This window comes from Varroa destructor, unplaced genomic scaffold (assembly GCF_002443255.2).
Source record: "Varroa destructor unplaced genomic scaffold, Vdes_3.0 BEIS01000005.1, whole genome shotgun sequence".
In the NCBI taxonomy this organism is placed as follows: Eukaryota; Metazoa; Arthropoda; class Arachnida; order Mesostigmata; family Varroidae; genus Varroa; species Varroa destructor.
The window spans coordinates 11,820,892-11,848,395 of record NW_019211458.1 but is presented as its reverse complement, the minus strand read 5'-3'; the positions used below and the strand labels follow the sequence as shown (position 1 = coordinate 11,848,395).

The following is a 27,504-nucleotide window of genomic DNA, read 5'->3' as shown; positions in this document are numbered from 1 at the left end:
GGGGAGCCTCCTAGAAACGATTCGCCGGCAGTATCAAGAGCGTCCGTGGCATTAGGAGCAATTCTGTTACGAGTCGAACATTTAATTACATTACCATTAACATGTGCAGAAAAAGGGGCCATGTAATCTCAGACTATTTGTGCGAATCCGCAACCTTTCCCAAGCTACATCGACTGCAGTTAGTGCGTTATCATAGGCATAAAACTTATACAGCGCGTAATTGTTCTACATCTAGCCTTCAACAACACCGGCATTAATTAACCGCCATCCGTGCACAATATAGGTTTGTAATAAAAATAGTGCCCTGGTCCGATGGTGTATTGCTTATTCAAGCGGCTTGTTCATTTACGGATGATCATAGTCACGCTATCAACACAACTTGTGTAATTTTTATAGAATCGCCCACTTCTTCTTTTCGCATTGACGATATCCTTGAAGCAAATTCGAATGGTCGTAGTCACAAACCAAATCAGACGTTTGCCATCACTCGTGCGTGACCGACATGTGATAACAAGCTACGCACAATCTAGACCCCGATTAATATAGTGTAACTAACTTATCCATTCAATAATGGTACGAGACAGCAGCAGAACCGTACGTCAACGTATTATTTTTTACCACTGCCAGCTGGTTTTTTGGTCGTGTCGAAATTCGAGCAAATAGCTGTTATTAGTACATGCAACAGTAGCCACCACAGTGGCATCCAACGCTAGCAACCCATTTTGCGTGCCTACTGCACAAAAACCCCTAGTTGTGAGGACCAAAGCCGTTGTTGCAGGTTTACACTTTGCTAAGGATTCTTGCTCCGCAACTGATGCGAAAACAAATCGCTTTTGAGACTTTCGAAATGTTGGATAGGTCGCGATATTTAATGAAATATGTGAGGCCTGACTATTTATTTCAACGACAACAGTGACTCTTACAGCCGTTTTTTTTCTCCAAGGACAAAGCAGTCGCACATCGTCCGGAAGACTAGGCTACCGTGTATGTCGAAGTTCTCAAACCTTATCGTTGAAATCGCGGACGATGACACAGAGGTTTTTCTTAGCAATCATCAGATGCCACTGCTATATTTGCGCGGTGAACCTCGACTCGCAGTTAAGGGCATCGACATTTCGATTGGCAATTCTCTACTTACGACGGGCTTTACTTATACTGATTGTGGCGACGTGATTGTGCAACGAAATGGTGGATGCTATAGTGGGATTTCCAAAGGTGCTTAGTATTAAGGATACCATTAGGGCATTGCACGCCACTCTTAACGTGTCCGCGTTTTGCGGACGGGTGAGAACTTTTTTTAGCGGTTTTTCGTTAACGAACACAACGACAAACAGCTTAGCTCGATTAGGATTTCCGCTTGGGTACTCCTTATCATTCTTTGGACGTGGGTCAACGTAACAAACTTTTTCCTCAGCGGACGCAGGCAACGCATAAACGACACTGCTGAGTTAAAAATAATAAGCGACGTTGTAGGTATTTGCGGAATTTGGTCGTAGCAGATAGTTTGTAGTCCGTACATATATTTTTTGACAGTGCCAGCAGTAATCAATGCGTATTCGAAGGAGATACATCGTACAGAGCTCTCTGTCCCACCTAGAAGTTTGCTTAAAGCTTAGTAAACAATTCAAACGACTCGAATCGGGCGTCTGGCAAACTTTTATTAATGGTTTCCAGTCAAATTTTCGTTTTTGTATACCTGAATTTGATGGGGACGTTGATAACAAAAACAAGCATGTTACAAATATGAACTTCTGTTAGCGGGGCTATGCTACTTCTATGCCTCTACTGCATGACTAGAAATGGCTCGCAGATAACATCCATCTACAAACTAACGGCTACCATGCTAACCGTATCTTCGCTGTATCACTGGCTCTTTTATCGAACCGTGAAGAATATCAGCTATTATGGAGTATGACGCATGGAAAGATGCGTTTAAAATCTAGGATTGTTTCTACAATGATGCCGATACCCTTCTTTCGCGCGGTAGCAACCTATATGCAAATTCTAGTGCAGCTTGACTATAGGTTTATGGCGCAATCCGACATTAAGCGGAAACAACAGGCATACGCGAACATAGTGCCTATTAAGTTCTAACACTTACACAACATCCAAGTTCGGTTTGACAATCGTTTGCTCACCTATACTCCTAGAGGCACGTACTTAATCCATACAAATTGCCATTAGAATGTTCTCTACGATTTTTATTTACACGTTACCGAGTTAGTAATGTTTAGCTGTTATTAGACATGGAACTCACGCAGAATCGACTTGCTTGAAGGGGCTAACAAGCGTCTCGAAGACGCTCTAAATTCGTTCGCAGAAACGTTATCGGGATTCAAACATCTGTCATTGTAAACACACGAAAGATTCTGTAGAAAAGAAACAAAACCTTTTTTTTTAAACGTATTGCGCTATTTTGCTTCAGATTTTATGTTGGACATCATATTAACTCTAATCTTTTCTTTGGGATGGACCATACGTAAGCTAAATGACTTAGTTTATATATGATAAAAAAAAAGAAAACGGAATTTAAATTCTAGTTGCATAAAACCAGTTACGAGAACTGGTTAAAACCTATCGTCATAGAACTTATCTAAAAACTAAAATCGTTCTTCTCTAGAGAAGACACCTTTTGCTTAACATTAAATAAATAATGAGTAAAATAATATTCGTGCTTATATAAAAGATCGTCTTGAACTCCATTGGACTTCATATTAGGAAATAGCAATATATTCAGTTTAGTATATTAAGATGGTGCCGCATCGACGAGTTACTAGGACTGCCTTAGGCAACACGTTGAATATAGATTAATTCGATTGTCGTAAATCGAAACACCTGTCAAAAGTGTTCTTGAGAAACGGGTTTCTGCAAACCTATTTTCCAAAATGTAGGAAAACAAACAATTTTACCAAGTAATCGTTTGTGAACTCGCATAGAACTTAGAGTACAATGTAGCCGATTTTAAAAACAACGGTATTATTTCGTAAAAAAATTACACATATATATATATTTTTAGGAGCTACCACAATGCTGGTTCTACTACCGTTTGATTACATCGTAGATTATTGCCGCTTGCACAGACCCTTAGTTACATACGTTATAATAAGCACATGCCAATGCTTACACTCGTTGTTTCCGCAAACTTAACGAATACGGTACCCATAGTATAATCAAAGAGAAAAATCCTTTCTGCCCTGAGAATACTTGGAGAAGGGTCTAAAGTACAAATCACATATACGCTGGATAGCTATTGATGCCTACGGTGATGAGAACGTACAGTAGAGCAAGAAACATTAGTGCATAATCTCGGTGGACTGTAGAGGTTTTCGGCGGAAAACTGTCCAGTTTATCAACCTGCTATTTTCAGTAATTAGGTGAGACCAATCATAGGCGCCTTTCAGCCTAGTTGACTTATTTCTTAATTAGATTTTCCTTACATTTTGGTATAACTACCAAGAAGGAGAGGTTCCACCTTCTCTTCCCAGTTTGTGATACAGTTTCAGCTTCGTGATTCGTGACTAGCGACTCTGCAAATACATTTGTTTTGCAATGAGACATTTGTCTAGGACAAATACAGAATATGCGTGAATGCGTTCGCGTTAAACTCTTATGGCTTAACGTCATTTTAAATCAAGAAACTGCCTTGCCGTCCACTATTATCGAATTTTAAATATCGCGCCATTTTCCGCGCGATGAAACATTTCGACATGAAACGCCACCAGCTCCCAGTCCCTTACAGTTTGCGAAATTGAAGTTTCGAAGAACCGCTGTGTACGGACAGCTTTTAAGCGATTTCGAACAAACAAGGGCGTTCGCAGTTTGAGGAATTCCGAGCTAAGTAAGGTAGAATAGCTACTGACGCGCCGAGAATTTTTCGAAAAGGGCTGTGTATTGCAAAATACAGGAGTACCGCCTCCCGATCTGAATAGAGGCTAAATTAGACCGGCAAAGGTGTCGTTACGTACAAGTTCTGTTGATTTTTCATTAAATTGTCTAAATATAATATATATAAACTAAATCTGCAAGGGTACAAGATGAAGAGTAATTTGCCGCCAAGTAAACCTTTATTGAAACAAGTTGTCCCATCTGTTAAACTATCTATTCTATTAAGCTTTTCAGTCTCGTATGCAAATTCATTATCGAATTAGGCTTCTCCTAAACGCCTTTATAAATGACAGCTGTAACCATGCTGAACATCCATCCCATAGCCGCAACTGGCCTTCGTGGTTTTCGATGTGCCTGTACTCGCTGCGTTGTTCAGCGCAATAACAATAGTAAACGAAAACAGTAGCGTATTTGTAGACATTGAAAATGTGCGATATCCAAAATCAAATCCTGTGCTGCCCACTCAGATCCTTTGTAGCGCGTAATCGATCCTCGACGCCCTTTGTTCAATCTGGTCTCCATATGAATGCGCTTATTGCGATCAGTTAATTGCCTATATTTATTATGTTGGGCTAATGAGGTTAGCGGCTAAATGGTCTTCTAAATTGTTGAAGACGTGTCAATGTGTCCCTAGACTGCACTCTGTCTTTATCAGGTGTTGAACGCTTGTTACCTGACTATATACCAATTTATGTCTGATTCGAGAAAATGTGCATCGTCTTACAAAAGACTAGCCTAATGAGTAACTGTGTAGTCGCACTGCGAACAATGGCAATTCAATTCTCGCCTTCGCTATTACTCAGTCTCACTCAGCGAAGGTACAGAAATTCGAGTTTCCAAGTGAAATTATCTGTGTAACCTATTATATCATCGGAGTACCCGTGGTGGTACAGATAGTCTAATAATCACTAAAATTGTGAATTGGATGACCTGGGCAAATACTAAAAGTCGCTGCATCTGGGTCCAGCTGGAATAGATTGTTAGAATGCCATCGATTATGATAACGGATTATTTTACAGGCAGTGATAGAGAACAATCTTTCAGTGGCGGGAAAAGGCCAAGCCTAGAATACTGTGGGTGAGTTTATGGAAAGATTGAGTACCTGTCGGGAATAAGCCAAATGGCTTTTAGCCTACACATTGCCTTTCTCTTGACTTCAGATATTAACCTCCAGTGGCCACCGCAATACCTCCTTTCGTTTTATTCAAAAAGGATCACGCTTCGTGATGACTTTTGGCATTGATCACTTTTGAGAGATTGCTCCCAGTACAAAACATCGTTGTAGAAGATATACGTTCCCTCCGGCGGTTCCGTTCGCGGTACCGTATTAGTGTCGCTTGCCATGCTAGGGAGATTTTGGTACGAAGTAGGGTTTTAAACTGTTGAAAAGGCTATGGAATGCCCCAAAAATTATCTACCTATTGTTCGAATGACAAATGACAGCTTTTAAACAACGTTTATCTTAGAACAATAATAGCCAGTTGTTGTTGTTTGCCAAAGCCCGTGGAATATCCTTGTTTGTTTTAATAGATGGAAATTCGAATTTAGGGTCATTTTAATTTGAGAATGGCGTCCATAGAACAGTTTCCGCAAGATCACAAAAGAAAAAAAACGAAATCGCTTCGAAAACCGATCGATCAGGAAATGGGCTATCACGCTTTGCGCTTTTGGCCTGTAAATAGGATAACTCTAAGTCGGTTAACACATTAAAAGTGGACGTTATTAGAATAAAACGGTTATAGTCACGTAGCAAAGTTAGCAAGATCTACGAATGATCGAGCAGACGATAATCGATCGATAAAGTGACACTTTACCTAAAGAGTCAAAATGCAATACAAAGTGTAAAACCAAATGATACATTTAGTTTTAGTTACTAAAAAAAGCTATGAAATGAGTGCGTAAAGCTTTAGGACACTAGCCTAAGGACATTCCAAACAGAACAGGCTTAACAGAAGAATTATACCTGCAGATCCTGATTCAATGTTACCCCATCCCAATTGGATACTGCAAGGGCGACGATACTGACCCTTACGCAAGATGTTATGGTCTCCTTTTAATTATCTTCTAACAACTTACTTTGGATTTCCAACAGGGCGAACTTTTCAAACTATGAAGCGAACCTTCGAAATTGGACTGGAGAAGTAATATATTATGACGCTTATGGATCTTGTTCGCGACGTAAAAGTTTCACACTGTGGACGTGCCTAAAGCCTGAGAAACTTGTACAGGCGTCACCCCAGAGTAATTTGTTTCTTTAGTCGTCCATGTGAGTCCACGAGAGTTATCTTTTAGCAAGCTGCATTCGACTAGATTCTCATCTATATATATATATATATATATAATGGCGTGAAAAACGCGTTACCGTATATGTATGCAAGAATAATTTGGGCGCCTTCAATAGGAAAAAATCCAGTAAGGTAACATAGTGATCAACAAAGGTTACTCAAAACCCGAACAAGCTAAATTCTATATGCACACACATTACATGTAACAATATGACAGCATCCTACTGAACACTAGGAAGCAAAGTCTGCATAGCTGAATAAATTCCGACCGCAGTACCGAAACCGCAAACCTTGCCCCGCTCTCAAGCTCCATCTTCTAGCAAAGCTTTGCTACAACGCGCGCGGTAAGTAAGTTAGCTACTTTATTCAACTACTCGCAAACAACCGATTTCTCTTCCGTTTATATTCTAACGAAACCTTCGTATGTATTAATTACGCCAACTAATGGGTTAGGTAATAACCTCACGATTTTTGTGCGCTGCCATCCGCCTATTTACGTTGATGGTTCTTTCTTTCCAAAACGTCACTATCAATAAATCGACTTGCATTTACGTAAGGTCCTGCTGCTCACCTTCTGAACACGCATTCATGAGAAGCTTGAGAGAGGAGAACTATAGCCCCAAATAGCTCTTCGTCTTAACGGATCTTCTTAAATCTTTTTCACGATCGTTACAAGACACACATGTGTGCGCTCAGAGACGCTCACATACGCATCAAGCTGTATGTGCACAGATGAGTCATTTCATGCATCCTGTTCGGAGAGTTATTTCTTTCCCATTCGGTCAGTTTCAATAGTGGACCATAGTAAGCCACGCGCTTGGATCGGCCGATCGATCTCGACTGAACAAAACGCAAGAATAAAAAAGTTCTTTGGTGCGTGACATAATCCCCTATCGACATATTGATTTGTGCTCTCTTCCACGTAGCCGCCATTCCTGACGCTTCCGCCACCGCTACTGCTAGTAGCCAAGATTCGACAGGGCAGGTGGCCACGGTAGTGGCTATTGCTGAAAAATAAATGTGAACGGGAGAGTGAAACGCTGCCTTTCAAGACGAGACATAACAGTTCTGGACAAAGACTAAAGTAGAGACCTAGAAATGAGAAAAGAAGAAGAACTAGCAGCGGAACCCACAAAAGGACTGTTATTCAGGTAGGCATTGGCATGAGAGACAAGGCGTCCATCCCACAAAATGACCAGACGAATCCCTCGGAAAACAGCTTTCAGTCGTTTCGGTACGGCACACTTTAGATTAGTTGGGCTAGACTTGTGTATCGTATCCATAAGGAGGGGCTACGCGGATGAAGACGCATGTAGTCCAAGGATATAGCACACTTGCCCTTATAGTTAGTAAACGGATTGCTCAGTTACAGAATATACTATAAAATTGGATATACGACAATAATTATGACAGTAGTAATAAAATTAGTCAATCTATCAAATAAAAAAACACTTTCTCCTGGGTATCTCGTAAAACTGAATGGTGGCTTCACACTATATTGGAATCTGTGTTCGTTTGGAAACAAAAGCAGTAGATGGACGTAGATAGTGAAGATGAAAGCTTTACCAAAACAACTGGAAATAGGACTTTTATGGGGTAATAATAATAATAGTAGTGCTTCGTTGGTCTTCTCATGTTTACTTTCTAGCTCGTCATTGTTCCAGCGAGTTGTTCGGAAGGAACTATTATCATGCATCGTTATACACGTCCAGATCTTCAAAAACTCCTCCTCAAAATAGGAAAAAAATAGTTTGAATACGCCAAAGGTGCGATCATTTCGGAGAGTTCGAAAAAAGGCTCATGTTCGCACGAGCTCAGTCACATTGGTAAGTGTTTGTCGTCTAGCGATGGCATGACATCATATCAGAGTGATAACGATACCAAAACTGTTGTTTACAAATAGAGACTAGAATAATTGTCTTGGATTTGAGTGCCGGTCAAGCTCGTTAGTTATTACCCCATCCAAATTTCTTCTAAGGGAAAACTCATCAGAGGCTTTCTTGTAGACTAAATTGCGGTACTTACATTATTTCCTAGCGGAGTTGTTTCTGCAATACTAAAATCTTCATTGTCATTCGATTGAACATGGAAAAGATTGGATTGATTAAAATAGTATATGGCAATTTCATTAGTTAATTATTGCGACTGAGGGGTATGGAGAAGATTTTAACATGCCACTGTAAATAGTGTAATTTTTCATGCGCTAGTTAAAATTCGATAATCGCTCATCGCGAGACCTAAATTTGTTGATAGTTTCGCCCGTACCCTGAAGATCGACTCAAAAAATTGTTCTATGTAGATATTAAGGCAAGGACGTATCGATTCTAACTTAGGCTACATAATACATTTCGAAAGCGATGCATATAGAACTACCTCTACTGATAAAGGCATTGTGTAACTCTTTGATAGAAGCCAATTACAGTTGAGTAAAGGTCAACAAATTCGATCTCTCCATAGCAAAACGTTTTTGCAAAAAGTCAGAGAACACAAAACAAGATTTAGGGGCTCGTGTTAGGTAATTAATTTGTAGCTTAATATAATCTAAACATGGCTGGACAGGAGTGAGGAACAAACGCAACTACAAATGGCTAATAGGGTTATGATCGACCATATCATCATCGGTATAGCATTGTTAGGTGAGAGCGAATTATTGCATCAAAGACTAACTGGTCGAATCGAAGACAATGGCGTAAGACGGCACAGCAGAAACACAATACGACAGTTAATAATCGCCCCACGGTTACAGCAGGGCATTGCCCAGATAAGTCCTTTATAAAGGGCATGCTCCGAGAGTAAGGGTACACCCTAATCAACACTGACCGTCGTTTGAACAATAGCTTACGTAAAAACGGGCACTACGATGATGTCAGGTCGAAAATAAAAGAAGTGACGACCAATAAATCCTAAGCAGTACAAAGCATATATATATATATATATATTTTTTTTTTTTTTTATTAAGCTAAGTACATGCATGTTAGACAATTCTGAATAATAGGCAGTGATGTAGGCATGAAGTGCTTTTTTAATCGGGGAAATTCGAAGGAATTCTTTTGAAGGTTTGGGCCTTTGAGGCACCCTCAGAAAAGACACGCGGCACTCTTGTGATTTTTTTAGAAAGGATTTCAAAATGCAAAACTATTTCAATCAGCAAAGTTTTTCTAATTATATCGAGCGCTTGCTGAGTTATAAATACACAAAATTGATAGGTCATCCTGTTCACTGGAGTATAACATATTCCAAAAACAACTAAAAGCAACTTATACTTGCCAAAAGTCAGTAGACGAAATACTATTACTTGACAACCCTGTAAGCCATCTTGTTCTCATAGTTGTTGTGCCATATGTCGTTATTGTTATTTACATGCCTAATAGTGTTTTTTTAAGGCATTGCGCCAGATGCTTCGAAGCATCGTTTTCTGTAATAAAGGTCACAGCTTTTTGGTGGGACCACAAGCATTCCTCGTCTTGTTTTGTGTGAAGATCGGCTTGATTTTGATAGTTTTTTAAAACATTAGTATAAACACTTCTTAAGCCGTTTTCCGCGTTCATCTTAAGCATTTTTTTTTTCTATTTCTCTCTGTGTTTACATGTTTCATAAGTAACGTGGTAACAAATATTTTGTAATTCACTAACGCCTTATTCTTATAAAATCGTTTCGCGGGCTAAAGAACACTTCAGCATTTGGTTAACAAAACGGTCGCCGACTCGAAATAGCTTTTGTGATATATGGTACATGGCGGGCATACTAACCACCACGTATGGGCCGCCCAATCCATTGCCCCATCATGGTATAAAAAACATTGAGTCTGATGGCAAGACAGGCCATGAAGGAGTGAGAGGGTAACGTAACTCAATAGACTAATCCGATTTCTTCCCGTCGAAAGGAGGCATTACTGTGTGTGGATAGCTCGTGTATTATTGGGTCTGTTGGGTCAGCTAAGTCCGTTGAGTCTATTGAAGTACAGAAGGTCGTTTGTTAGCTCAGTTTGGCGTCATCTAGCCTCCTGTACTTGCCAATAAACTTACATAACAATCATCCTTCGCTCCCGCAAACGCGTTTACGTTTCCGCCTGTTTTCGGCGTCGATAACAACGCCGTGCACTTGATGTGGGCTATGATGGCGAAGAGGAGATCTGAAGTTTTTTGGTTCATCTGAGCTATACGAAGTTACGGAAAAAAGAGAAAGTCGCACGTTTTTACTGCGCACGGACTCCTTATTCATCAGTGGAAGCAGCTGACTCAGACTATATTTTTATAATCCACCTCTGTATGGTTGCAGAATTTGTTATCTACGAGCCAGTATTCATCTCACACAAAAGGTAGAACGACGAGTTGAATGATTCCATATTGTGATAAGGATGGCTAGGATGGATAAGGACAACTTTACTGCTCTAATGTATAAACACCTCAGACAAACGTGTTCATAAAACAAAAGCAAACACAAACGGCAATACGATGCTTTCGTTGGAAAGACAATCTATATCTGGTTATTTATTGATTTTCCTAGAGTCTCCTGCATGATCGCTATGTGTGATTTCATACAGTTTTTCAACGAGCAGTCACCTTTGATTAACATGGCTGTGATTGCTATACCTACGCGGAACTTACTGGATCACGCTACCATCGATTCTGTCCATACACGCAACATTGACTAGAATAAAATAAATAGACTTTGTGTTTCCATGGAATAATAAATTGTGATAATGTATTTCTTAATTTTATATCATACTAGGCGTTCGATTTTCAGTTGAACATCAATTGTTGATCCTATACGTAGTACTCTTGCCGGAATAGAATCAAGTGCCCCCTTATTTCATGCTGACATCGTAGGCGGATCCGTTCTAAAGCCGCCTATTTACTTAATTCATAAAGAAAAGCATAGAGCCTCTTTTCGTTGACAAATGTGCCACCTTGTGAAAATTCGCCGTTCTATGCACAAACACTGACGTCGGTCTTTGTAGCATATCGGGTTAAAATAAATCAGTAAATTCATGAGCAGAATATACACATCGAAGCTTTCTTAAAGACATCCTCAAAAAACTCCTAGAGGCTGGAGCGTTGAATGATTTTTTCTTTCAACTAAACTAACTTCTATACCTGGAACAAGAAGCAAAAGAAGTTCATAAAAAGAGCAAATAATATGGTTTTCAGAATACAAAACCATCTCACAGTCCATTATTTCTTTTCACTTTATATTTCAAACACTCTTTATATCCATACGGTCCTCATACGCATAGATATGTATTGAGTACATACGTATATAACGGATATCATGAGCGTATATATTTTCTACTACAGTTGAAAGTGGTCTATTTGATAGTCAGTTTTCATATGTGCTTGGTCCGAAAAAATTCTATGCGAAAAAGTAACTGGAACGAAGGCGAAAACGAGATCGGACAAAAACAACCTAGGATCCAACCCCGTTCTTGTATGGCAGCGCCGACGGCCCATTTACAATTACATACATACGTGTGTTCCGGCGTTCTGAAAGTCAAAACCATTATGTCGGGGAAGCGCCGTACGGGCGGTGTTTGAGGCGGTGATGACATTAATTTCAATTTCAGTTTTGTTCCAATGAGAAGATTTCCGGGAGCGGTCGACGCTTCTTCAAAAGAAAGGAGAGACGCCTTAGTCGTTGGCGTTTTACCATAATCATAATTAGTTCCTGTGGCTTCTACTCCTTCCCTCCCCTATGTCTGAGCGTCCCAAGACATCAAACGATCTCTACTCTAAGCACTTATTCTCTCACTGTTGCAGGACGCGTGGTAAAGGAACAAACATGACTGTGATGTCCATTTGACTTGTTCCTCGTCCCTGTAAGACAGTCAGTGGGCTGCAGCTCTCGTGGACGTTTCTAAGATCGCCTTTTCGGTATTGTCAAGAATTGTACTGTCGGCAGACGAAAATAAAACGCAGAGTAGGACATAAAAGCCTGTCGCTGCTAGACAATGCTCAACGCAACCAGACTAGTAATTTGTCAGGGTGCCGTTTTCTCTAATATAGTCGGTCGCACAATAACATCGAGCAGTTCACAATTTTCTTTTAACGACAATGGCATACAACCAATAATACTAGCTATTCATATAAAGCACCCTATTTAGTATCTTATGAGTTCCTCGGGTGCTTGCGAAGATTCTTCGCGATTTTGGTTTTACAAGAGAAAACAAAAAAAAAAAAGAGCGTGCTCAATTATATGGAGTTGAAACTTTAAGCATCTATTATAATAATATTATAATTATTATTCGGTAGCACAGCTTTGTATAAACGAAATATTGCTAGGAATAATACCAGTGAGGAAGTTGAAGAAAAGCCATGTTATTCAGTAAATTGTATAAATAAGAAAATTAAGGATGCTTTATACTGCTACAGTAAACTGCCGTGAGTATAGCCCTTAGGATAGTAAGAACATTTCTGTTTTTGATTGGCCTGTCCGCCTAAAGAACGGGCAGGGAATTATGACAGACTTTTTCCTCGTTTGCTATAGCCCCTAGGTGAGGGGTTCCTTTTCCCAGCGCCAGGAGGTACCGATAGGCGCTATCTGGAACTGGAATTCTAAAATACTATATATTTGGAGTTCTGGACACAGCGGCATCCCTCTATCGTCGCAGCTCCGTTTTACGATAGGAAAAAGAACAGAAACGCATATTGCTGTTGTTTAATTAGAAATCCTCTTCGATTACGCGTTTAGTTATCGTATTAAGTTTTTGCAGAAAATCGAAGCGCTTATATTTAGCCGTGGATTTTTCTAAATACAATCCATCACTGATTATGCAGCATAAACCATTATTACCCGTAAAAAAAAGCTTGTACATAATTAAAAATAAGCAATACGTCTTTAGCTCTGATCGCTCAAATGCCCCAAATCCGTAAACATTAGTACTTTCCATACATATAGAGCTGCGATTGATTGATTGATTGATTGATTAGTTCCTACGTTTGCATTAGGTCTAGCCTCTCCAGCATAAGCAATTCGCCTTTGTTGCACATTACGAACGAGTAGTTCGCTGTGGCACACCGCTGCAGACGATCAAGCTTTTTTTATTATGTAAAAGTGAGTCATATGCTAAATTTTCGACCTGGAATATCTAGACAATTTCGAATCCGTACCTCGAAAGGCGGAAGAAAGCTACGTACGTAAGCAGGCCCATTCCCATCGATCAAACGCATATACGTTACGTACGCGACCCAGAATGGCACACATTTTTAGTGGTCATCATAAATGGTCAGTGCAAATAAGGCATTTTTTTTTGTTTGAGTGCATGTTCCTGGCTGCTTCAATAGCACCAACACCTAATTAGAGATACATAAGTAAAGATCTGATATAGAGTCACGTTAATATCAGCGATATACAGCTTTTGCCATATGCAGTCAACATATGTGGAATAAGCATCCATTTGTTTTGCAGTCGTAGACAATTTAGTATCGCCGACTCTTTATTATTTTGAGCTAACGTAGCTCACACTCCCATGCGAATGGCGAGCAAAGTCCACTAAACATGCCTTCGCCAATGGTCACGTGTAACTTTTGATTAATTTACATTGTTTTTTTTTATTATATTATTTATTTATATCATTTGCTTCAGACAAACTGCGAGAAATCAACGAATTGAGTGACGCAACTCCTAAACTGTCAAAAAAAGTTCTATCGGGTTGCTGGTCTACGATGAAATTCCCTAAGACAGCCATTGCAAATAACATCAACTATGATACGTTCTCTGATATGATGGTGAGAAGATGTTGGATCAGATTTTGTCAGATCACATATCCGAATTAAGGTCGAAGGACGATATGCGCTATAGGAAAGCGTCCACCAAATTTCGAATTTCGACATCGAGAGAAAGTGCAACGCAGTCGTTTATCGGATGATTAGTTTCAAAACAGATATTTTCGTGAGAACAACTTTTTTAACGATAAATTAATGTTATTATAAAAGAAAACGACTCACCGATATGGCTAGTCATCTCAAGTGTTTTGAACACGAGTGTCCTACATGTAGAAGACCCATAGTTGGGTCGACGAGGAAACGCGACAGTAACAGCGAGAGTCGTTAAACGGCGACGGCAGCGCTTACAGCAGAAGTGACGACCGTGTCAGGATCGAGACACACCGGCACAACTTAATCTATTAATAACAACGACTTCCACTATATCGTCATCGGCACTTGCGAAATAATTGAAGTTCTAGCCGTTGTAGGCAGGTCCGTTTATATTGACTATCGTTCTCGACAGTTAGCTCATCATAGCAAGATAGTCACCGAAAGATTATCGAATTGTTCATCAGCCCGCGAAAAGTTTCCTCTAAATATTAGCAGTGGCTTCTTGTCAGTCAGGGATCATTTCATTCATCAGTTATAACCTATTTATGAAGAACAAGCGAAGACTGGATATCAGATAGCAGCTTTTAAAAAAAAAAACGTTGTTCTTTATTCAGCAATTGATCAAGTTAAAGCATATCTCAACAACAAGTGTCCGGTAAATCGTTGGCTTAGATGTTCAACTGGACGCTATTTTCTCTTGAATAGCGTCAGCTCGTTTTTATGATATTTCTCATAAACGAGATATGCACCCAAAGATTACTGTTTCAGAAAATCACAATACACTTTCAGTGGCAATATGAACTTCTCTATTTCGTTAGCTGTTATCAACTGTGAATTTGAAGCTTACCTTGTCTACGCTAAAATTTTACCGGACCCAGTCAAACTATGGAGCATCCAATCGATCGTTCACGAATACAAAAGCTTCACTAATCCGTCTCTCCGCCAACAAAAATTTGTCCCATGGCTAAATCGCACAGTGTGCTATTGAAAATTATACATTCGGCCATGTTTAGCACGAGTAGACGCCGAAGTGAAGCTACAAAGAAGCGGTGCACCACTTAAATGATCGGGAATTGCAGCGAAGCATTACGACACAAAAAGGGAAAAAACATTCGAAAAGCTCCACTGATCATTTTTCTTCTCGATTATCCAATATGCTAGGCTGTGCGATCAAATACACTCCATTAAAAAATTACCTTTTTGCTTTTTTCACTATAATGAACATACAGGCGCCATTCTTAGTGAGCACAAGTGATTCAGCAACGTCGCCCTCTGGGAGCGTTGCCCTAGCGTACGTTTTTATGCATACTGTAATAGCACTGGGCATCCGCCAGACGTCCAGCGAAAGGGTTGCCGGATCGAATACACACAACTTCTGTATTTATAATAGCGAGCAAATTCGGGCAGATAATTTGCACACCTGTCGATTATATAATTAGTTTATATTTGTAACGCGGCTACTCGCGCTTACTGATGTCAGCTAGTTTTTGTGACCGATAAAGACTCGCTGTGTTCAAACGAAAACTTTGTTGCAGCGTTAATGACAAGAAAAAATCATATTTATTGAACATTATCATCGAAAATTAAAACAAAAAATTCACTGGTACCGTCGGTGATTCCCGCTTACCTTCAATCAACTAATTACGATACGCTGTCAAGAAATCGGGCCGGTGGGATGTACTGCTGCTGTTGGTGAAACCTCGTCCTGTTTTTTGTTCCCGAAAACCTGTAGTAATATACTTTGTTTACGAATATAAATAATCCTTTTATAGATAAAACAAATCACGCGACACGTAAACGTTAGCGATAAAAAAATTTATTCATATATATGTATATATAAAATGTTTCGTACATATTTACGGAACGTATGCGTAACACCTGTTCTCTGTATATACGAGATACGGAGAAAGACCATTCGCATATCGTCGTTGTGAACTGTGCTCAAACATTTCCGTTAGCCCTCGTTCTAGCTCGCTATATTAAATCATTTCTCAAATACAATCACCTGTGTTCTCTAAATCCTCGTAAACGCTTTTTTTTTTTCTATCAGTAATCTTAAAATGATCTAAAATAGGCGTAACCTTCACTGGATATCTTCTACTACTCGTTGTAAATGTATTCACGACCTTGCATAGAAATCCCCTATCTTTGATTAGGCCTTAATTCTACAGTTGCGCTGCGTAGCTCATAACTGGTTGAACATATCTACGAAACAGTTTGATGTATAAATTAATATCTTCTATTAAAAAAATTTGCAGAATCCAATTGTGGAACATTGTGTCGCGCAGAGCAAAATGTCCGCCATACGTTCTGAATATTTTGGAAAGCTAGGCGTAACGATACTTGGATCGTTAATTGCATTCTGGGACGTCACCCGTATTATATTCTTGTTTTGCAGGCCCACGCTGGAAGCATGAAACGGCGCACTTTTTAATAGATAGATCAATTTTTTAAGTCAATTCTTTAGGCCCACTCATAAAAGTTTAGCAAACCCTGCCGCATATTAGATTTCTCTCGCATATTATTTACGAGTCCATATTTTTTTTATACCATTGGCATACATTTTTACCCTTAGTGGCGACGGCATCGTGTGCGCTGGGGTCTATATATACAAAGACCTCTCATACATCAAAGAGCATAGTACTTTGAGGGGGGGGGGGGGGGTATCCAGATATTACGGTATCGTCAGATATTTAGTGGACAGATATTGACGTAGTGTACAGCTAAAATCTGAAGAGGTCTTTCGAAGGCGGCAGGTGGACTCGTCTGGTTTTGGCCGTAAATTTTGTAGGTTGTCGGTTATGTCTCTTCAAACTACTTTTTGAGGATTTCCGCCTTTGTTAAGGTAGCATATTATCTTAGCTGGTATCAATCTGAATAACAACAACGAGCGCGTTCACCCTCTGTACATATCTTTACGCGCGGCAAAACACTGCAATATTTCAGTAATTGTACTTTTAAAGTTTATTCTTTAGTAATACCTAATGTTGTAGTATTGCAAACAATGCCAATGACATCGACATATTTCGACGTCGCAAAAGCGTGTTACGTCCTTTAAGCTTCGTAAGAAAACGTTACCAGTTCATTGAATGGCTGCCTTGTTCTAAATCTTGCCAGAACGTGAAACACTCCATAAAGGGTAGTTCTATTCAGTTTGACCACTGTATACGATTTTACTCAGCGTAACGTTAAATACGCCATCGCAGTCCTTGAAGATAACGACGCTACAAAGTACGCAGCGCTAGACCGAATGTTTCGTCTGCTGAGAATCAAAACCAATGAGGGCTGTACCTGCACATGCTCTAAACAGAGTACCATCGCATTAACTTTACTGGCAATTTCACAAAAGGGTTATGCGAGTGAAGAAACAAAGTCATTTTGAAAAGCCTCTTACAAAGAACATCAGTCGCAATTTATTAGGCGATCGAAATCTAAAATTTAGCAAGAAAAATCGCCGCATGATAACACGGTACAAAAACCTGATAAGAGCGCCAGTTTCACCTCGAGTTGAGTCTCCTGATCGATTTATCCGTCTGTAACCCAATTCAAGTCTCTGTCAACATCTAATGCTAGAAAACTGTTTTCTTGAGGACGCAGTGTCACTGCCACTGGGAGGATCTAATTTAATGGCAGTGATGATGGCGGCGGGATCGACAAAATGGCAGAACTCTACAAAAGCATCAACTTTCCGCTGTTTCTAGGAAATACAAAATTATTCGCCAGTGACGCATTGTATAAACGTATGCGTTCCAACTTGAACTCGCTTGACGCGTTTTTGCGAGCGGGTTCTAGTCTATCTTTTTGTGTCCCACATAGTTAGTGAAATATAAGCATACAAAAACTATTGGGCTTAAAATAACGCAACAAAGGTCATCATTACAAACTTTACATAGTAAATACCCTGCTCCTGAAAATATATGCGATCTGTTCAGGAAGAAAGACGCCAAACCAAAGACCTATGAGATCACCTCTAACTCAGTTTAATACTTTATAACAGATTGATGTATTGCCTCATTTCACGCGGCAATCTAATATTACAGGGCTTCGCGCGAAACTCTGTGATAACTTTATGAGACGAAACATGACATTTTTCAATGACTGTATCTGAAGAAGCTAAATATACTTCAAGCTACTGAACCAACATGCGAAGTGGGGAACGTCGTTTGAGGGTCGTCAGCCGTCAGTATTCGAGAAGCCTTCCCTGATCACATATATCAATGAAATGTTTAAAATCGTGATTGTGAGCATAGCAGTGACCATTGTCGACGGCAGAGGCGATAAAACAATTTATGTTACTGACAGAGCGGTAGCCCTGCTGTTAGAGCAAACTTTTTTTGCCACTTCTCGCATCAGATGACGACGGTGTTGGAAATGGGGTCTGCCCAGTTACCCGTTCTGTCCTGTGTAAGTCCATTTTCTACCGCTACCGCCGCCGCTGCTGCTGCTAACACTAGAGACTGCAATTTGTAGATGAAACATTCGAAGACGCGTACCGTAGAATTGAAAGTCACTAGTTACTGTTTCAAATGAACAATTATAGTTCCAATGAGTTAACTAGCTGCTTGCTTGTCGCTAACTGAGCACAAACTTCACTCGTTTACGTCCGAACGGTGTCGCTGAGAAACGACTTGGTATAGCGGGTCCTTACGGTCGTCATCGTTGGGTTCGAGAGGTGCTTGTTTGCCAAATAAACTAGATCAAGCAGCCTAGTCCACTTAGCTGACGACGATAACGACGATCCGCGTTGGGAGGTCCGTTCAAACGTAGGGGTGCCCACGCAGTCAGAACCATCGATTTTCTTCTGCTTCTTCTTCTTCTAATTCCATTGACAGTGTTTAGGCAAACCAGTGCTCGGTTCCTTCGTGCACTGTAGCTAACAATGTAATTTTTACTGAAATACAGAGGCGTCAATTCAGGGCTGTATGATTTATTTATCTCCATAAACCTTCAAAGTACCACTAGACAGAAGTTCGGCATAGCGCTTCCAATTTTTCCGAGTCGACAGGACAATTCTGCTGCCGCACAACAGTTTCTCTCTCTCTCTCTCTTAAAATTTCCTATAATGACAACAGCTAAACTTGAGCGTGAGATACAGTTAGTTTTTTATATTTCTTAAACGCGAACAACGATAGTCGCTATTTGTATGTGCCGATGCTCCAAACAGAGCTTTTGCAAACAGACGACTATGTTACTTGCTACCGACTTCTAGGCATATATCACCTGTTTGAAAATGAGAGCAGTCAGCTTCTCGGGAATTACGGATTAAGTCCATATTTGTGAAGTCGCCCGCGACGTGTTAACGGGATGAAGAGGCTAGCACGCAAAAATTAACGCGACCTTGTATAGTTGACCTTGGATAGATTTTTTTCCTCAAAGGCCACCTAGAAACGATAAAAATGATTTGCATTAATACATGAGCGACTGAAACTATTCTATTATCTTTTACAGTCGGAAGCCAGACCTGAAACGCAGATGCTAGAATGTAAATTAGAGGGTCAGAATTTAGCTTCTGTAGAGAGAAAAGGGGCGCAAGTTCCAGAATTGGCAGGCAGCTCTAGCTTCCTCATCTGCTTGCATGTTGGAACGGCGCCGCCGCGGTAGCGCTAAACGGTGGAGCTTAGTCGCTGCACGTAGAAGTCTAAAATTTAAATTAGAGACAGCATCCTCTGGCACCCTGCTGTTTAGGAAGACGAACCTTCATCCACAAACTGCAATTTTAGCAGACAACGAAGAGGCTAAACGGGGAAAAAACATTCCCCTTTACCCAAAGACTACACTAAAGGTGGTCTACTATAGTAATGTCTAAACTTGGGAAAAAAATTAAGGTTTTGAAGCGTTCCAAGGTGTTTTTATAGAATTGACGAATAATTAAAGGTGCCCGCTTATAACAGAAGCTGTATCTCGAACGTATCTTATAAAATTCTTTATTAAATACGCATGAAGGTGCCCCTTACGGTATGCGGCAGTTATTCAACTAATATAGAAACCTGAGCAAAACGTTAACAAAATCACTTTAAATCCTATGATGCGCCACAGTGAATACGAACCCACCCGTCTCAAAAAATTACAAGAATGTAGAATGGCCTAGCTAAAGTGTATCGGAAATTCCCTACGTAATGAAATATAATAAAATACTAATAATAATCGAAATTAGATGCATAAAACGACTGTCCTATCTGTCAGCAGGAGATATCTTGCAAGTTGTATTCTGTAAAGTATGTAATGGATACTTAATATACATCAATAGTTTATAATAGCTTAATATCATCGTTATAAGTTAAATAGAAACAAAACGTTCCTTTAAACGAATTTTTGGAAGTTAAAGTAAGTTCCACAGATTGTAGCTGACTTGACTTTTTACTGTAGACACTACTCCCATGTTGTAGGTGTCGTTACTAGTATATTGTTAGTGTGTGTATTACAAACAAAGCAGAAGATAGCGGAATTTAGGCATAGCAGACGACTGAATCAACAGCGATATACTACAGACAAAAATGGGTCAACAACAATGAAATAGCGAGCTGCGGCCTGTTCGTTCGAGATGTCACAGTTCACGCTTGATTAAACAGTCCTGCCGATTTGTGCGGCAGCGTGAACCGTGATAGCTTGCGGCAAAACGATGACAAAACAAACGGGCAGTATGGTCACCAAGTAGACGGTTCGATTAGTTCAGAAATATGTGTATTACGTCTATGAAGCTTCAGTAATGGCTAAACTGTTGCTCAAGCATTCTTTCCGCACGTTTTATATCAGAGTACTTGAAAATATCAATTTATCTGCTTTCTGTCCCTTTCTCTAGATTTCTCATATTCCCCGTTTAAATCAAGGAGCGTTCGATAACCGCCGTCGACAAAAGTACTACGCCGAGCGAAAGGACTGAGTAAACAAACTTTGGGAAAAGGTGGCCCTTAGTGATCGAACCCTTGAAGTGAAAAAAACAAAAACGGAAAAGCTGAAAAAAAAAAAGTAGGAAAGGTTGAACAGAGTAACCCCCTAAACTCAACTCGTACTAAGCAAGCATTGCGCAAAACGGTATACGGCAGCGTGTACAATGTAGCAACATGCTGAATCGGTAAATGATGGGATAGCGGTCTATTAGAACGGTAGCAGTGCATTTTTTGGAGTGAGAACAGTAACGACCGTGTTGTAACGAGGTAACGAATGGCAGCGAAGAAGCAGAAAAGATGGCACACGTGTTGCACGAAAACTTGGCAGTAGGCTTTTAATGTGTTAGGTATTTCAACACGTGACACATTTTTATACCTTATTTCTTACGTATCGACGTGGTTCCGTTGTAAAACCAAAAGAAGGAGCTTCTAGAAGCACGTTCTATTAGTAGACAAAATTCGATAGGAACTGTGATGGAAGTTTACTAAATATTTGGATGCTATTGAATTGAGTAAATTCGATCAATCGTTAGAAATCCCATAAGACTTCTATAGGCACAAGCGCAGATTTGATCGGTTGGCTTCCAATGTACTTTGAATTGCTAGAGAATAGATTTTCCCTAATGGAAATACATCTGTTTATTACTAGTTCATAACACAGTGTGTACACGTGTCTCGAGCGAAAGCAACAACGTAAAAACAAACAAAAAAAAATCGTCAAAACATCAACCGAACGTAATTAGAGAGTTCAAAGCTAAGAGAACGCATTGTTCAGACGGGCTAGACGGGCGCATCCCTAAATATCACAAACATTGGAATGTATTTCAGTAGATCAATCATAACACTATCATCACATGAAATAATTGTTGAAGGATTTTGACGAGGTTTTCTTATAACAGTCTTAGAGCTCGTCGATTTTCAAAAAAAGAACATAAATTATTAAACGTAGGTCCCCTGGCATAAGGCTAGGTGTCTATAAAGCGTTTTTCAGGTGATTGACAAAAGTACACATCTGAACCTCACTTTTGAATTACAAGGTTTCGAGACAGCAAGATTGTTTATATATTAAACAATACAGCTCCAAAAAGATTAGTCCGCTCCCAGCAGCCAATTTGCGGCACAGAAAATAGCTCGAAAAACAAGGTGCTGGGTACGGTGCTGACGTGCAGGCCTTAAACTGTGTTCATTGACAGTCTATTATAGGTATGAAATAATCTTCGAGCAATTAGAATAACTGGATTATTATTGGAACTAATTGGCATCGAGTTTGGTCATCGAGATTACTTGAGTGTGTGATGGCGTAACATGTATAGATTACCCAAAGGCTGCAGAAAATCAATATCGAATAATCTCTTAAGGAAACAAGATTTAGAACTTGCTTTTTTCCTTGTAGCTAGTGGACCAAATTCGGCTAGTTTGGCGGCGGCCATGAGTCTTGTGGTACGAAGGAACATCAAACATCATCTCTTTTTGGACAACGGCATCCTGATGCGCACGGAAAACGTCGGCCCAGAAGCGCTTATTATGTAGTCGGAGACAGCAGGCTATATAGTGTATAAAGCTGCCCTTCAACCTGTATTATCATATATGTATATATATAAACAGAGCAAAAGGTCACCCAGCAGCCATGTCAAGCGACGCTGCACGGGGACTTAGCGCTCGGAAGTGTTTTGTATCGGACATGTAGACTATAACTATAAAGAGTGTCAGGAACATTCCGCTACCCATCCTCTGGCATAATCACAGCTATAGCATTCGAATTGACATTACTGTGTACTATTCTCAATGAGGAGTAATCAGTACCCAATGTATTTTTCTAACGCGATACTGCTTACATTAGCATAGCACGTGTGTTGAACATTCTACTTTGTCTAGTCAGTGCAGGCCACCGTGTAAGCAAGAAGCCAGGAGGAGCAGCGGCGTCCCGGAGATCGTCGTTACACTGATCTCGAGATTATACATGGATTAAGCATATTGCTTTCTCCTAAACGACCCGCTTCCTATTAGGTCCGGTTTACGTGTACGAGCAACGATAGGTTATATTGGTTAAACTGCTGCACTACATAGAGAAGTCCGAACGCCATATGCTGAAAACGATACGAAATCACACCTATAGTTTATGATTCAAAAAATCGAACTGTATTCTACCATATAGTGAAGATGAAATAATGAGTACGCACAAATAACATGGACAGATACAATTCAGTACTCATGTTCATCGTATCACATTGATTTCAGGCTTAAACAGGTCTTTTTATATGCATTGACGGAAGGATGGAGCCATATGGGCCAGAACTTTGCACAACACTATTGCTACGGGTTACCTACTACGAATATACCAGAATATTCCTCAAGGATAGGTCTTTTATATGATTCATATAGGATCATCACCATTCTCTCATTTTCGAGACTGTATCAATTGTAGCATCAGTGCTGTTGTGAAGGTGGAGTTGTCTGAGCCACCAATGATTTTGTGCGAAGAACGTATTTAAGGAAAAGTACTTTTTTTCCTAGAGTGGGCCATAATTTTAGTTAGGAAATACTTACTACCAAGTTAAGCAGGTCAAAGATTGTGTTTCATCTATCACAAATCTATATAACGTTTTGACGCCCAGTGTGAAGTCGGGTCTTGAGTGACCCAAGTACAGGCACATCGGCGAGTTGAAGGCGGAGGAATGGAGGAACAATGAAAATGTGCGCATCGCCCCTCAAAACCAGCTAGACCGCACTGAAGCCTGTGTAACAATTGTGGTTATACATTATCTTATGATGAACGATCCTTCCGGACAAAATTCTGATCAATGATTGATTATCCTCAATGTGGCGTGTACATCGGTAGTAATGTTTTCTATGATCGATGCGATATTTAAAAAAAATCGACGACTTTTCTTAAAGAAGCACCTCAGTTTTGTATATTCTTTATGACGATGACATGTAGTGCTATTCTTTAGTTCAAATTGATATATAGCCACGTATTTGCAGTTTTAATAAGTTAACTTGTACTCTGAGGCTACATTGTTCTGCTTATTTCTCTCTGAACTTTGCATCAAAAGTACTCGGCTCTATGTATGCTCGAAATGCAGCGGCCCATGCAGCTTCATTTTACTTTGGCTCATTTAACTCGCAGGATAAATTATGTAATAAAGCTCAGTTTAATGGCGTTCGTGAAACGTAGCTTGCTTTCAGTTTGGGAGTGAAAAGGTAACTTCGGGGCAGGAAATTGTGGTAAAAAAAAACCTTGCTTTTTTATCATCTAACAAATGTTTAATGAACAAATGTGCAAACAAAAAAAGTATAGAGCTCCATCTTTTGAAGTTTGGACAATGAAAAAAACTCAATAACGTAACCTGAGCAAAATTCTTGACTCGTGTGTATCTCAAAACTAAAAATTTTGACGGTAATAGAATTGTAGATAGCCATATGGCTCAGTCCAATATACAATATACACCTTCCCTTTGAAGAAGCAATCATTTTACTGTAGTTGGGATTGACACGACAAGAAAGCTTTTGCGAGAGTAAGCTGCGAAGGTTTCGTAGTATTAAAAAGTTAAAGGTAACGTAGCCTTGCTAGAAGAGGAAGTAAAATAGCTTTGTGCCCAGCACCTCTCCCACAGAGTCCTACTTTTCCCAACCCAATTAATGGACACCAAATGTTGTTATCAAGTACGATACTTACCACTTAAGTTCTGATGTAAGAATTAATTATATCAAGCACTGAACACACACACATATCCAATATAACTGAAAATCAATAAAGTTGTTTGTTTTTCGAAACAAAAAGAAAGCTTTGATACGAACGAGTAGTGAGTGATACGTACCCTAGACGGCTTCAGACAGTGGCGTACATGACTCTACGGCTTGGAAAACAGTAACAACTGCAAGTGGGATGGATTAAGCTGAAATGACTCTTCTGACATTCCAACGATCGGATAAACAATCGCTACGACGATGGTGGCTGTTTCCCTGCTTCTTTGCGTCATTCAGTCCGGCTTTCGAAGCTTCGCCTTCTGAGGATTAAGGCGCAACCAATCGGCTTTGCCGATGCGAACGCCGCTAGATTCCCGGCGTCAATTAGATAAACAGTTACTCTATGTGCCATAAAACGAGCTATTGATATATTTATGTGTCGAGTAACGACACACGTCGACGACGACGCGAGTAATATCTCTCTATACAATACGGTAGAGCAAACACGAAGCAAAATAATATTTAACGCTTGTTATTGGTACGCTTCGATTCGCATTCCTTGTAACACGTTCTGTTGCTAGCTGAAAATAAAGAATGGCAACTAACTTTATTAATAGGAATATCTGTTATATTGTTACAACAGAACACAGCTTCAGAGATAACACTGGTGAGACAGGTTCTCCCGAGGTCTATCTCATTTTAACGAAATAAGAGGCATTCCTCTTTGTAAAGCTAGAATGAGGCTCAGCTTTAGGTACGGTGGTTTAACCTTAGCATGAAACAGCTTCCCTAGAGAGATCACACTCAGCAGAACTGGAAAAATGTGAATTACGCGAATATATTAACAATGACTGTTAACATACAAGTTTAGTGTAGGCTAGTCTCCAGCCAGTTGTCGCATGGTTTTAAGTTGGGTGAGGGGTTATTTTGTACCTATTAAAAGAACGATACTGGGGCTTAATTGAATACCTCAGTCTTATAGTCCTTTGAATACATTTAAGGATGAGTGCGAAGCAGGGTACCACGCTTACCTGCTAGCCTCTATGGTGCCTTTCTTTGCTTCAACTCTGATATAGCACTGAGCCGTTGACATACATATGATACAAATGCATGAATGGTATCGTACGCCCTTGGCACTAAATAAATAAAGATATTTTTGTTATACATTTTGCAGTGGCTTTGTATTACAACAAACGCTGTACATAGCGGAGCATGCCACGATTGCTTCTTTGCGATTACATAGTATACGTATGTAACGAAGAGATAAATGCGGCAGAAAAAAATAGCTATTTTTTGGGCAGGCAAGCAGCTACAACGGTGCGTCTATCAAAAACAACGGACCACCGAGAGACGAACGTATATATGAATGAATAAGCAAAAGACTCGTGAGATTCCGGTTAGCACAGGCACAGTATTTAATTTGGATTTGTTACGGAGGACAGATGGAGGCGAAGAGAGGAACAGGGAAGCGAGTATTATCGGGTCAAGTCCATCAAGTGGAGTATGTGCTTCAAATCTAAGGTTACATGCTCCACATCGCAGGCAATCGACGACGAACAGAGAAACAGCCCTAGCCCTAAGGTTTAAAATAAATGTTGAAACAGGAGACGGGCAGTAAGGATCAGAGAGGGGTAAAGGGGCCACCTACAGGGGAATAGACAAGCAGCTTGTAATGCCTCCGTTGCTCCTTATCGCAACTTCCTTGATGGGTAAACCGGTCTGTCTCAACGGTCGGAGAGACCCGTTAAAGTGCAGTTGAGGCTGCTAAGTAGACTGTGGGCTGCTGGAGCAGCGGGAGGGGGAACAGAGGCATTCGGCGGGGTGAGGGAAGTTGTTTAGAGCTTAATCAGCCCCCGGGCTAACTATCTAACTGGGACGCGCGTAGCTTTTTACATGGTACCAGTTAGCATTAACAACTAATGCGCCCGCTCTCCGCTATACACTCCTTCGTGTCTCCATGGCTTCGCTCAAATAGACCACAAAGTGGATCTACTACTTTTGGCCTTCAGCTTTCATCCCTCCACAGTTGTAGCAGCAGAGGCAGGACCACACGCCTAGAACCAGCAGCTCCAGCAGTTGCGGGCAGGATGCCTAATAAAGGGCAATGTAGCACAAGTCCGCACGAAGACAAGGAAACGATAACAGTCCAATCAATCATTGTCGCATAACCCAAACCCTTTACTCTTTCGCTACTGTCTAGTCATTTAGTCTTGAACGCGGAATTGCAGTTTTCCACTACCAGCAGCCGCAGTATTAGCCGTAATATGGGGAAAGTCTTAACCTCTGACTTACTAAGGCACTACAGTGGGCGGACAGGTCTATCGGTAGCATGGGCTATGCATCGTTCCATTTCGCCAATGAAGCAGCTTATTCCTGAAGTCACTGTTGCTTCCTAGGTATGGCGGTCGAATTTCACAGCAAATGTGTGTGGGCTATTTTTTTTAAAGCTTCTGTTCTATTAACAGCTACACGGGTAATGACGATGCCATCGTTTTGGCTTTAAGAGCGGTTCTTGATCCTGTTTTTCTGTTAACTGATTTCGAAATACATGCAGAGGTTACTTCAATCCGTTAATAAAATTGGTAAAGCAGACCAATGTTATTATTTATCTTTGGTGGAATATTTATTTTATCACGTAAACATTATAGAGTAGATCGCAAATTAGAATTATGCGTTAGGAGCTACTTTACCAAATCAACTATAAGCCAAAATAAGACGCCATCCAAAAATCTCCCTTATAATCAAAATTTCAAAGACTACGGCAGACGGGTGAGCTATTTCAACGGTAACGAAAACGTCGGCCTTCTCTACACCAATATGAATAGGAAATAAAACGATATTAATAATCTAGAAATATATTGCTAGTTGCAATTTTAAAAAAAAGCAAAAACATCGTTTGACTATCGTTTTATTAGCAGCTTTTTTTTTACTTGTCTGCCTTTATCA

General features: G+C 40.1%; 2 long non-coding RNA genes across 12 annotated transcripts; one reads left to right on the top strand and one right to left on the bottom strand.

The window, feature by feature from the left end:
- On the top strand, positions 1-12,056 carry LOC111251817 (uncharacterized). The gene is made up of 6 exons (XR_015328691.1): positions 1-283; positions 5,978-6,151; positions 6,388-6,514; positions 6,728-7,321; positions 7,819-7,996; positions 11,927-12,056. It is a non-coding gene; the product is annotated as an uncharacterized LOC111251817 (long non-coding RNA).
- On the bottom strand, positions 9,171-25,090 carry LOC111251816 (uncharacterized). 11 transcript variants are annotated; one of them, XR_015328681.1, is made up of 7 exons: positions 24,690-25,090; positions 19,205-19,365; positions 14,832-15,710; positions 14,114-14,523; positions 13,277-13,459; positions 11,639-11,774; positions 9,171-11,266 (listed from the first exon to the last, which is right to left on the bottom strand). It is a non-coding gene; the product is annotated as an uncharacterized LOC111251816 (long non-coding RNA). The 11 variants fall into 11 exon arrangements; XR_015328682.1 differs by lacking the exon at positions 13,277-13,459 and having other exon boundaries at positions 24,690-25,079; XR_015328687.1 differs by lacking the exon at positions 13,277-13,459 and having other exon boundaries at positions 9,173-11,266; positions 11,635-11,774; positions 24,690-25,082.
- Between the last annotated feature and the right edge of the window lie 2,414 nt (positions 25,091-27,504).